Below are 11620 nucleotides of genomic sequence, written 5' to 3'. Positions count from 1 at the left end.
TGTGTTTTATTGTCTATGCAAAAGCATTTGATTGTGTGGATCATAAAAAGTTGCGGATAATATTGAGAAGAATGAAAATTCTAGACCACTTAATTGTACTCATGGGGAACCTGTACATAGACCAGGAGCCTGTTGCTCAAACAGAACAAGGGAACACTACATGGTTTAAAATCAAGAAGGGAGTGTGTCAGGGTTGTATCCTTTCATCATAGTTATTCAATCTATATGCTGAGCAAATAATCTGAGAATCTGGACTATATGAAGAAGAACATGGTGTCAAGATTGGAGGAAGAGTCATTAACAACCTGCAATATGCTAACAACACAACTTTGCTTGCTGAAAGTGAGGATAACTTGAAACACTTACTGATGAAGATTAAAGAATACAGTCTGGACTATGGATTACTTATATATATATATATATATATATATATATATATATATATATATATATAATTCTCACAACTGGAACTGAGAGCAACATCATGATAAATGGAGAAAAGATTGAAGTTGTCAAAGACTTCACATTGCTTAGTCCTACAATTGATGCCAATGGAAGCAGCAGTCAGGACATCAGATGATGTATACCACTGGACAAGTCAGCTGTGAAGGACCCCTTTCAAGTGCTGAGGAGCAAAGATGTCTCCTTGAGGACTAAGGTGCACCTGACACAAGCCATGATATTTTCAGTTGCCTCATATGCATGTGAGAGCTGGACAAGGAATAAGGAAGACTGAAGAAAAATTGATGCTTTGGAGTTGCATGCTGGTGAAGAATGCTGAAAGTACTATGGACTGCTAAAAGAACTAACAAATTTGTCCTATAGGTTGTGCAGCCGGAATAATCCCTGGAAGCAAAATGGCTAGACTTTGTCTCACCTACTTTGCTCATGTTGTCAGAAAGGACCACTCCTTGGAGAAAGATGTCATGCTTGGTAAGGTGGAGAGTTGACAAAAGAGGGGAAAGCCCTCAATGAGATGGATTGAGACAGTGGCTACAGCAATGGGCTTAAATATAGCCAAGATCACGGACCTGGTGCAGGACCAGGAACTGTTTCATTCTGCTGTGCATAGTGTCTCTATGAGTCGGAGATGACTCGATGGCACCTAACAACAACAAGAAATAGTATTTATATACACAGGTCTAGATTCACAGGTTCCATTTTTAATCAGACAATTATATGATCTACTCTGCCTGTAATGACAAATTGAAGAGCAATGACATCATACGCATTGCCATAAAGAAAGTTTCAAGTTCTATACTGAAGTACAGTGCTGTCAGTGATAGGATAATATCCATACACTTTAAAGGAAGATCAGTTAATATGACTTTATTTAAATTTATGCACCAACAGTTAAAGCCAAAGACAAGGCAATTAATGATTTTTATGAACTTCTGCAGTCTGAAATTGACAAAAATGCAGTCAAGATATATTGATTGTTATTATGATTGGAATGCAAAACTTGGTAACAAAAAAGAATTACCAGCAGTTGGAAAATACAGCCTTGGTAATAGAAATGATGCTAGAAATCACATGATAGAATTTTATAAGACCAACGACATATTAATTGCAGATACTTTTTCAACAACATAAATGGCAGCTATACACATGGGCCTTGCCAGATGGAATATACAGGGATCAAACTGACTACATCTGTGAAAGAAGCAATAGAAAATATCAATATATTTAGCCCAAACAAGGCCGGGAGCTGACTGGAATAGACCATCAATTGCTCATAAGCAAGTTCAAGTTGAAGCTGAAGACAATTAAAACCAGTCCACAAGAGCCAAAATATGAACTTGATTATATCCCACCTGAATTTAGAGAACCTCTGAAGAATAAATTTGACACATCAAACAGCAATGACTGAAAACCAGACAAATTGTGGGATGACAATAACGTCATACATGAAGAAAGCAAAAGGTCATTAAAAAGAAGGAAAAGAAGAAAATACAAAATGGATGTCAGAAGGGACTCTAAACTTGCTCTTGGACAAAAACAAATGGAAGAAATGACAAGATAAAAGAGCTGAATAGAACATTTCAAAGAGCAATTTGAGAAGACAAAGTAAAGGATTATAATGAAATGTGCAAAGATCTGGAGTTAGACAGCCAAAAGAGAAGAACACACTCAGCATTTCTCAAACTGAAGGAACTAAAGAAAATATTCAAGCCTCAAGTTGCAATATTGAAAGATTCTATAGGGAAAATATTGACTGATGCAGGAAGCATCAAAAGAAGATGGAAGGAATACACAGAGTGACTGTATGAAGAAAAAAAAAAAAAAGGTTGATGTCCAACTATTTCAGGAGCTGGCATACGATCAAGAGCCAGTGGTATTGAAGGAAGAAGCTGAAGGTGCACTGAAGAAATTGGCGAAAAAAAAAAAACAAGGAAATGACAGAATACCCGTTGAGATGTTTCAACAAACAGGTGTCATGCTGGAGGCACTCCTTTATGCCAAGTAATTTGGAAAACAGCTACCCAGCCAACTGATGGAAGAGATCCATATTTATACCATTCTAAAGAAAAGAGATCCAACAGAATTATAGAATTGTAGAATAATACCATTAATGTCACACCCATGTAAAATCTTGCTGAAGATAATTCAAAAACTGTCGCAGGAGTATATTGACAGAGAACTTCCAGAAATGCAAGCTGGATTCAGAAGAGAACATGAAATGAGTGATATCATTGGTGATGTCAGGTGGATTTTGACTGAAAGCAAAGAATACCAGAAAGATGTTCACTTGTGTCTAACAGACTGTATAAAAGCATTTGACTGTACGGATCATAACAAATTATGGATAACATTGTGAAGAATGGGAATTCCGGAACACTTAATCATGCTCCTGAGGAACCTGTATATAGACCAGGAGGCTGTCATTCAAACAGAACAAGGGGACACTGCATGGTTTAAAATCAGGAAGTATGTATGTCAGGATTGTACCCTTTTACCATGCTTATTCAATATGTATCCTGAGGAAATAATCCGAGAAACTGGACTATATGAAGAAGAACATGGCATCAGGTTTGGTGAAAGACTCATTAACAAGTTGTGATTTGCAGATGATACAGCCTTGCTTGCTGCAAGTGAAGATGACTTGAAGCACTTACTGATGAAGATTAAAGATTTCAGTCTGCAGTATAGATTATACCTCAACATAAAGGAAACAAAAATCCTCACAACTGGACCAATAAGCAGCATTATGATAAATGGAGAAAATTTTAAGTTGTCAATGATTTCATTTTACAGAAATCCAAAATCAACACCCATGATGCAAGCAGCAGTCAAGAAATCAGATGTCATATTGAACTGGGAAAATCTACTGCAAATGACCTCTTTAAAGTGTTGAAGAGCAAAGATGTCACTTTGAAAACTAAGGTGCACCTAATACAAGCCATGGTATTTTCAATAGCCTCATATGCATGTGAAACATGGACAATGAATAAGGAAGACTGAAAAAGCGTTGATGCTTTTGATTTGTGTTAGCAAAGAATACTGAAAATACCATAGACTGCCAGAACAATGAACAAATCTGTACTTGAAGTGCACGCAGAATGTTGCTTGGAAATGAGAATAGCCAGACTTCGTCTCACCTACTTTGATCATGTTATAAAATAGGACCAATCCCTAGAGAAGGATATCATGCTTGGTAAAGTGGAGGGCCAGCAAAAAATAAGAAGGTCTTCAACAAGATGGATTGACACAGTGGCTGCAATGATGGGCTCAAGTATAGCAAGGATTGTGAAGATGATGCACAACCGGGCTGTATTTTGTTCTGTTGTGCATAGGGTTGCTATGAATTGGAGATGACTCAAGGCCACCTAACAACAACAACAAGTTCACAGGGGAAAAACAAAACAAGGAATAATAATCCACAATTGGAGTCTAGAGACAATAATAAAAAGAATTGGGATAATGAGTAAACAGATTCCTGATACTTCCACCACTAAATTCTTTACCATTCTGAAAGTTAAGAGTTTATAGAGCAAAAGGTATTCCAAAGGCAATGGAAATTAAACAGAGGACTACCAATCCTAAAGTTTCCATACAAGTATGAATTGAAATTAAACAAAAATCAGTATAATGGTCAAAATATGGAACTATTGAGTTGCATCATTAAAGTCATCAAAATAGTCATTCTGATCATGAAAATTATGCCAAAAATTAGTTAGTAAAGTTTATAAACAGTTCATACTACTGAGCAAAGTTTGAATGAGAGGGATGATATAACTTAAATGCAGTCCTTCAGTGATAATACAACCCAATAAAAATGTAAGGCCAAGGATATTAACAATTGGTATAAGGCAGGTAAACAGGACTGTTTTACAAAATGATAAAAAATAAAATAAATAAATGTAGGTATGTAAAGGTAAGGATATTGTTGTTGTTAGGTACCATTGAGTTGGTTTCTACTCATAGGAACCCTATGTACAAGACAATGAAACATTGCCCAGTCTTGTGCCATCCTCACAATTGTTGCCATGCCCATCATCACAGCTACTGTGTCTATCCATCCATTGATGCTCTTTCCCTTTTTCTCTGACCCTCTGTTTTCCCAATCATGCTATCCTTCTCCAGGGACTGGTCCCTTCTGACAACATGACCAAAATATGAGAGATAAAAACTGGCCATTCTCACTTTTAAGGAGCATTCCAGCTCTGCTTTCTCTTAGACAGATTTATTTATTCTTCTAGAAGTCCATGGTACATTCAAAATGTTTTCCAACACCATAATTCAAATGCATCAATGCTTCTTCACCTTTCCCTATACCTTGTCCACCTCTCACATGCATATTAAGCTATTGAAAATATCATGGCTTGGGACAGGTGTACCTTAGTCTTCAAGGTGGTATCTTTACTCTTTAATGCTTTAAAGAGGTCTTTTGCCCAATCCAACACTTTGTTTCCTTTTTTGATTGCTGCTTCCATTGGAATTGATTGTGGATCCAAGTAAAATAAAATCATTGACAATTTCAATCTTTTCTCCATTTATCGTGATGTTGCTTATTGGTCTGAGTGCTCTGGTGGCTTAAGGCTTTTGACTGCTAACCTGAAGACTGGCAGTTCAAACCCACCAGCCACTTCTCAGAAGGAAGACTGGGCAATATACTTCCATAGAGATATCACCTTTGAAATCCAAGGAGATGTCTCTATGAGTTTAATTGACTCAATGGCAGTGAATTTGGCTTATCGTTCTAGTTGTGAGGATTTTGTATGTTGAGGTGTAATCTGTCCCAAAGGCTGTAGTCTTTGATCTTCATCACTGTGTGCTTCAAGTCATCTTTACTTTCAGAAAGCATTAAATCTATTCCTCAGATAGTCTCTAATTTCATGTGGGCTCTGGTGGCATAGTGGATAAGGCATTTTGGCTGCCACTGGAAGGTCAGTGGTTCAAACTTACCAGCTGCTCCATGGAAGGAAGGAAGATGGGAAGATCTACTTCCATGAACATTTACAACCTCAGAACTTGATGTGGGTTGCTATGAGTCAGTATCCATTCAATGACAATGAGTTTTTTTTGTTGTTGTTGTTATACTGAAGGTCATATTTTGACTCTCATGGATTTGTTATAATTTTCATCAACTTAAACTTTCATATGAGCAACTGATTGTCTGTTCCACAGTTGGCCTTGTTCTGACTGATGATATTGAGTTTCTCCATCATCTGTTTCCATAGAAACAAATTCCATAGTCAATTTGATTCCTGTGTATTCCATTAGGCAAGGTCCATGTGTATAGTCATTGTTTATGTTGTTGGAAAATGATGTTTTTAATGAATAAGTTCTTGGTCATTCTAAATTCTATCATGTGATCTCAGAAGTCATTTCTATCACCAAGGCCATATTTTCCAACTATTGATACTTCTTTGTTTCCAAATTTTACCTTCCAATCACAATTCCAATATGTAATTATCAACAAATTTTGATTGTGATTTTGGTCAATTTCACACTGCAGACGTTGGTAAACATATTCCATTTCTTCATCTCTGGCTTTAGTGGTTGGTGTGTAAATTTGAATAACAGTTGTGTAACTGGTCTTCCTTGTAGACATATGAATATTTTCCTGTCACTGACAGCATTGTACTTCAGAAGAGATTTTGAAATATTCTTTCTGATGATCAATGTGATGCTGTTGTTCCTCAATTTGTTTTTCTTGGCATAGTAGACAATATGATTGCCTGATTTAAAATTGCCATTACCAGTCCATTTCATCCACTAATGCCTCAGGTACCAATATTTATGCATTCCATTCATTTTTGACAACTTCCAATTTTCCTAGGTTCATATTCTGTACATCTTACATTCTAATTATCAGTAGAGGTTTGCAGATGTTAATTCTCATTTTGAGTTGTGCTACATCAGCAAATAAAGGTCCCAAAAGCTTTACTCAATCCATGTCATTGAGGTTGACTCTACTTTGAGGAAGCTACACTTCCATATTCATATTTTGAGTATCTTCCAATCTGAGGGGTTCATCTTCTGACACAACACCACACAGTTTTCCTGCTATTCATAAAGTTTTCAGTGGCAATTTTTTTTTTTTTTTTTCCCAGCACTGGATTTGGCCCTGTCCTTCTTCCTAGTCTGTCTTAGTCTAGAAACTGCTGAAAACTGTCTACCATAGTTGACCCTGCTAGTATTTGAAATACCAGTAGCATAGCTTCCATCACCACAACAGCGCACAAGCCACCACAGAATAACAAACAGAAATGAAATGATGGGGTAAGTACATTACCATTTTATAAACTTAAGTTGATAACATAGGACAAGTTCAAAAGCTATAAGTATTAGACAAATAGTAATTACTTCAAAAACTATTATTTTCCACTGATTTTTATCAGTGAACGTAAGACAAATAAGGAAGTTTCTAAGTTCAATTAACATTAAACAAATGCACCAGTCAATTAACATTAAGCAAATGCACCAGGTAGCATTAACTTCCATTATTTACATGTGAAAGTATTATATTAAAACATGGAATAACGAGATTTTGTGGAGTAAAGCTATCAGAATCAATGTAGCAACTAAAATAAGAGGGTAAAGAAATCGGTAAGTAGATTTCATTGATAAGTTCAATTAAAATACAGGCTAGTGAATTTGTGTGTGTAACTTAGGTTATCTTTTTTCATTATCTTTGGATATTGTTCACTTATGTTGTCTATGTCTCACCCTGACGATATCTCAACTGCAATTTGATTCCTTTGGTTAGTTTAATCGTTCATGTAGGAGTGGGGGAGATGGATTAAAGTTTTAATTTCCTGTGATCTTGCAACACAAAGGTTAGTAAAGACAACTACATACGTTTTATTACTTATTTATTTATTTTTAATGAGGCTACACGGAAATCTTTTATCTGATATCCTTCTCTAATGTATATAGTCCCCTAGAATATTATCAGGTAGATTTTGGGATTTTGGTTGTCAAAGACTCTTTTTAAATGTGGGAAAACATTCTTTAGAGTTTTGAATTAAAGAGCTCAGGTGGTGTGGTGGTTAAAGTGCTTCACTGCTAACTAAAATGTTGGCAGTTTGAACCACCAGTGACTCGGCAGCATAACGAAGAGGCACTCTGCTTCTGTGAATATTTACAGTCTTGGAAACCATATGGGAAAGTTCTTCTCTATCTTATAGAGTAGCTATGAGTCAGAATCAACTCAATAGCAGTGGGTTTGGTTTTGGGATTATTTTAGAGTTTTGGATTAAAGATTGACTATATTCAACAGTATTAGATTTGGTGTAAGTAACATAAGGGAGAGCCATTTGGTTTCAATTTTTTTTTTCTCTTGTTATAGTCATTTTGGTGTTCATTTCTTGGAGTCTGTTGTACTTCTGAATGTATTTTAGTAAGAAATTTGACATGAGTCATATTTTCTTTCAATTCATAGGGTATTCTATAATTAATACAAGGTTATTCTATAATTAATGCAAGGTTATTATTATTATTATATAATTAATACAAGTTACTGAAATAACTGATTCTTATATTGAAAGAGGGAAAAAATAAAAATGATTTCCTATAAATAAAAATTAGAATACTGAACATCAGAAATATTTTCATAAAACTTTATGGTAATCATTTCACCTATTCACTCTCATGTAGCTGATTTTGGTTCCGTGTTATTCTGGATTACCAGCCACTTGAGAAGTCCCATTACTTTTAGTATAAGAGTTTTAAAATCTTGATTTAGTCCAATGGTAGCCATGTTTGAAATACTATAGTCCTTTTCATAAATCTGATACAGTTTATTCATGGTGTGGTTTCAATGAACCAGGAAGGTAAAATTTATCTGTGAATGACAGGCTTAAATATGGCTATGGTAAAATTATAGTTTATAATAATTTTTAAAAGTGAAAAAACTTGATAGGAATTAATTACAAAAGTAACGCACAGTCAAATAAAGTTGATTTAAAATAAAAAGGAATGTTAGACAAAAATATCTGTAAACATAATGATTGATCCTATTTCTAAAGGGTTTCTGGTGTAACACATAACAATCTTGAAACCTAGTAAGATACAGTTAGGATATATTAGCAATACATTATGTTCTAAATATATGAAAGACAATAAAGCTTTATGGATGAAGATGTAAATTTACTAGTTAAAACCATTGGCATTGATGATGTTACACATAAAAGAAACAAGTTTGCAACCAAGCTAGCAACTGAAATAATACAATTATGGCATAGTATCATCTGTTTGCTTGTTAGCATCAGGTATATGAATTTTAGGGAGCTCTGGTAGTATAGTGCCTAAGGTACTTGACTGCTGACCAGAAGGCTGGAGGTTCAAACCCACCAGCCACTCCTCAGAAAAAAGATAGGGCAATCTACTTCCGTAGTGGTACTGCGTTGGAAACCCAAGGAGGGGTCGTTATGGGTCACATCCGGCTCCATGGCAATGGTTGCATATGAATTTTAAATCAAAGAAAATTTGGCCTTTTTCTTGATTTGACAATACTTTTCAATAATTCATAACATATTGTATAAGCTTTTTTAATATTTTTCTTTCTTATAAAACAGAATTAAATCCTTTGTGACTTTCTATGATGTTTCAAAGCTGTTAGGACTTTAATACAGATAATGGAGACACAATACTTAAGTCATTTAAAATCAAAGATTCTTAAAAGAAAAAAAACTGTTTTTTAAAAAAACTACATAGTTTTGTTTTGATTCAGGAATTTATTTTGTTGAACCCTTACCTTTAAGGCAGATTGCAAAAGGAATAAAATTTACCATTTAATCTTATAATTAAGAAATATATAAGAATTTTTAACAATGAGAAATCTAGTTTTCTGTTTTATGTTATTTGATATCAGAGCTCTTAGAAATTCTTATAAATTAACCCAATAAACTTTTAGTTGTTTTATAAAAGAAACTTGATTACATTAAACAAAAATTTTTTAACAAACTTTCTAAATTCCTTGTCTTTGTTTTATAGCTAATATTTTAAATAGCAAACACATTCATTATTACACTTAAATATACATACACATATCTTTTCTCCATGGCATAAGTTTACTCTTTTTATTTTAACTTTTTATTTGATTACTGCACCACCAGAGCTGCTTATTTTTTCTATATTCATAAAAAAATGTTCTTTATTCATTCTCATCTTGGACCAGTCTCTTTCATTTTAAGACACAGTTATTATTTCTTAGAAAAATAAAATATATTCCATATATGTTGCTTAGTCTAACTTACTTTAAAAAGTTTTGTTTTTGAGATTAATATAGAATGTAAAAATATTTGTTAGAACAAACTTACTTTCATTAATCCCTGGAAATCTTTGAACTATTAAACTTATGTAAGTGTTTATTTATCATTGAAATAATTAGTGAAAATTCTTTGGGGAGGATGGAAATTAAAATACAATTTAATAATATCAACCAAAGGCAGACGACCATCATATTTCCACAGTCTTATCTCCTGCATGCTTTACAGGACTCTTCAGAGAAACCACTTTATCTTTTCAGTGCACTTTTTAAATATACGAGTTGATATTAAAGCTTCCCAAAGTACCTATTAGAAGGCTGGGCACAATAAGCAGCCTAAGACTTAAAAGACTATCTTATGAGGAAAAACGTACAAACAACTATTAGTTACAGTTTTCTGAGAGAAGACACACAAAATATAAACATCATATGAGGCAAAAAAAATACATATATATGTCTATGAGGGTAATTTAAATAGAGATGTAGTTGTTTTTTGGTTTTGCTTTTTAAATATAGTCATATTTCTAATTGGAAAGTACTTAAAAGTAGTCAAAATGTTTGAGGAAATAAATAAGAAATAAAAACATACACCTTAGCTGAGGAGCCAAACAAAAGACGTTTTAGGTTTCTCTTAGCCAATCTTTGGCCAGTATATGACAGTGTTGATCCAGAAATTAAATTACAGTGAAATCTTCTTTAACCAGTTGTAAGAATTATGCTTTCAGATTCTAATTTAATGTACAGAGAATTTAATCATATGCTAAATTCCTCTTAATGATGCATGTTAGTGGTTAATTGACATTCTCCATACTCACTAAGCAAGCAAACATATGAAAGCAAGTGAAGAACTTTCATGTACATTTAGAGAAAGCACAGCAAGTTCACACTGCTAAACCAAGCCACAATTCAAAGTGACAGCTCTGGTGGCATAGCGCCTAAGGCATTTGACTGCTAACCAGAAGGCTGGCAGTTCAAACCCAGCAGCCACTCCTCAGAACGAAGATTGGGCAATCTACTTCCATAGTGATACCACCTGGGAAACCCAAAGAGGGACTGTTATAAGTTGGATCCGACTCGACGGCAGTGAGTTTGGTTATTTTGGTTTTGAACTCATCAAACAGGTTAGATAGCAAACCAAAAAATAAATAGAAAAGAAGGCCATTGGTAAACCACAGGGAATATTTCAGTGCTAAGAGGGCAGAAGTTCTTGCCTCTGGGAATACTTGCCTAGTACTGACCCCTCAGGAGTTGGGGAAATATATTAAATGCAAGAGGCTTGCAGAGGCACACATTTTCTGTTTCCATGGTCCCCTGGGGTTGTAGCTGGCAAATTGCTCTGGGAACCAAGTTGGTTGCCAAACTGTTGTAGAGAAATAAACTTGAACACTGCTTCAAGGTAAAACAGAATTTTAAGAGTTTAAAGAATGATTTGAATTTGGAACTCCATGGGCCATCCAAATGGAAACACAGAGTCTGAGGCATAATAATTACACAGACATTTATATAGGATTTAAACAAAGAGCATGGCTTATAGCATTTGGCAGTAAGAGGTGAGCTTTCTCACAGTGGGACTGTCAGTGTCAGAACTAAAGGATATATGTGCTGACAGCTGGGTCTGCAGACTGATGACAGGACAAAGTATAGAGTTTGTTCAGAAATCAGATAGCAAACATATTTGCTAGATATTGATTAAGTTATCTTAAGATGTAGGTTTCCTCACTGTTAAATAAGTAGAGACAAGTATTGATCTGGGTGCGGGGAAGAGCAATGTACCAAAAATGAGTGATCAACACTGTGGCACCAAAGAAGAGGAAGACACAGTGAGGTACACAAAGGTACAGACAGTGAAGATAAACTCTTTTACATATGCAATATTGTGTTGTCAGTGATAACAAACACTGATCT

This window comes from Orycteropus afer, unplaced genomic scaffold (genome assembly GCF_000298275.1).
Source record: "Orycteropus afer afer isolate SDZICR_OR568_19922 unplaced genomic scaffold, OryAfe1.0 scaffold00667, whole genome shotgun sequence".
NCBI classification, from domain to species: domain Eukaryota; kingdom Metazoa; phylum Chordata; class Mammalia; order Tubulidentata; family Orycteropodidae; genus Orycteropus; species Orycteropus afer.
This window is presented reverse-complemented; position numbering follows the sequence as displayed.